Source organism: Anoplopoma fimbria, chromosome 13 (assembly GCF_027596085.1).
Source record: "Anoplopoma fimbria isolate UVic2021 breed Golden Eagle Sablefish chromosome 13, Afim_UVic_2022, whole genome shotgun sequence".
Classification (NCBI taxonomy): domain Eukaryota; kingdom Metazoa; phylum Chordata; class Actinopteri; order Perciformes; family Anoplopomatidae; genus Anoplopoma; species Anoplopoma fimbria.
The window spans coordinates 6525498-6527997 of NC_072461.1; the positions used below are offsets into that span (position 1 = coordinate 6525498).

The window sequence follows — 2500 nt, forward strand, 5'->3', positions numbered from 1 at the left end:
CACAACAATGGCTGTCTGCGCACAGCATGGCAGAGGGGTTACCCATGATGACAGAGAATGTTCCCACTTGTAGACTCTCCTGAATCACAATATGGCATCACCACCTTCTATCGTTAGCTGGCTCACTGCAGTGACTTTGAGAGGGGAAAAAAAAAAAGAAATGAGGGAAAAAACGTTCCACCGCCACCGGCTGACTGTGTGGCACTGCTGTGTCGAGTGTGATTTCGACGTCAGGGATTGTATTCTTTCAGGCGATGTAGCAGCACCGAGAGAGGGGGGATATATATATATATATATATATATATATATATATATATATATATATATATATATATATATATATATATATAGATATAGATAGATAGATAGATAGATATATATATATATAGATAGATAGATAGATAGATAGATAGATAGATATATATATAGATAGATAGATAGAGATATATATATATATATATATATATATATATATATATATAGATATAGAGAGATATAATATATAGATAGAGAGAGAGAGAGAGAGACTTGCAGGATGTGATGAGGACGCGAGGTGGTGGTGGGCACACGTAATCGTTACATAGCTTGGTGGCCTCCAATGGGCGATAGACCAGAGAGAGAGAGAGCAGTGTGTAAGTGAGAGTGATGACCAGGCACGCACACACCAGCAGAAAGATAAGCACCTGTCCATGGTGAACTGTTTTTTTGGAAAAACAGTTCACCATGGACACTCAGACACACGTAACACATTACAAGCCGCCAATTTCTACCACTGCATTATGCTGCCAGGGAGAGAGTACTGGCCCGTTTAGATCCATTTAGGCCCCGGCCAGCTGATTTCCAGAGCAGGCCCCCGGGCCAATTTAGCCACCACCTCCACACAATTTGCCAAGCTGGATGAGATCGAGGTCTTCTCTGGGCTGTAGACCAAGCTGATGCTTCATATCAGACTTACAACAGCAGCCTGGCCAAATGAATCCGGTTTACACGGGTCAAGTACATAGTGACTGTGTATTATGTAAATTGCAGAACACGGAATTGCAGGTGGTACTTATGAACTCGGGTTGAAACCTCCTTTGACAGAAACCAAACGCTACAGATGACACTGTTAATCTAGTCCTGGCTTCCTAGTTGTCATTAAGCTTTGTTTTAACATATTCATATTATAGAGACATTTTAGTGCAGTGCAGTAGGAAGCCTAATAGAGTATTAGTAAAGTCACTTGTTTGCTGAAGCCTCATCGTACATACAAGGTTGTAGGCTGTGGTGCTGTGGCACTACAGGGGTGGCAGTATAATCCACTGGTGAGACAGATCACCCGGTGACTGGATGGTTTGATCCCAGCAGCGGCCACATGTTCTGCAAGTGTCTCACAGCAAGACGCTTAAACTTAACCAGCTCACGGACTGTTGGTTCCTTTAGAGAGGTGTGTTGGCGATGTGACATTTTAGGCTAACTAGACAGGGATCTTCAGCTATGTAGGCAAACTGCACTGAGGATCGTGTCAGCTACTGGAACTGTGTCAGAGTTCTTTGTATGTGGACTCTTTTTCTTTTTTTTATCTAGGCTGGGACAATATCGTAGTTTTCAGACATGGTGTCTAACTGGCTCTTACTTCTAGGTATAGACTCCAAGAGGTTGACAAGTAACATAGAAGCTTGTGTCTGTATTTATGGGGGGTAGACAAAGAGATGCATAGCTGTATTGTAGTGCACTGTATTACAACAATCAGTAGGTACGACTAGACTGTACAGACATGGGATTTATACAAGTAGAAGCTCTCAAATCACCTCCTGTTGGCAATATAATCCATACAAACCCCAGATATATGTTTGAGGAAATAAATTTAGTGACATGGATAATGAGCAAACCCAGCTATTCCTTCTTGACCCTGTAGTGTGCAAACCAGGCCAGTGAGTGGTTTCCAATTAGTAGAAAAGACAGTGAAAGCAGCATGTAGTTTATTGGTTGACTGGATTTATTCCTGGTTATTTACAACTCCATGTGAGCAGTGCCCCCCCCCGCCTTAATAAGCATACATGCATGTAAGTGTTGGTGTGCAAGCGTGTCGAGGACAAAGGATCAGTGTGAGCGGTTAGTTGGTGTGATTTCAGGCATTTTCTTTTTTTCCCCTCTCACTCTCTACCTTCCACCTTATTTCTAATCAATAGTTCATTTCCCAGCCAGACACGAGTACTTTGAATCACAACAAAGGGTTATCCCCCAAAAACAATACTTTTTCTCTCGCACACTCCGTCCGTCCTTATCCTCACTTCTCCAGCAGACCTTGGAAACACCAGATAAAGCTGGGTATGGATACAGTGGAAACAAGTACAGGAAGGGGTATTATGATTTGCTATCATTGTTTTCACACATAAGGTGCTATTGTTTCATGGACAGATAAGCCACACTGGTTTCTGCACATTAGAATTTAGCATATTGCACAAGGAGAATAATGTATATCCTTCATCTTCTCTCCCACTTTACAAAGCTGACTTGT

At 42.0% G+C, this 2500-nt stretch overlaps 1 protein-coding gene across 1 annotated transcript in view; it reads left to right on the top strand.

Moving 5' to 3' along the window:
- Positions 1-2500, top strand: part of grid2 (glutamate receptor, ionotropic, delta 2) — a 442237-nt gene that overhangs the window by 541 nt on the left and 439196 nt on the right. The gene's annotated exons all lie outside the window — the stretch shown is intronic.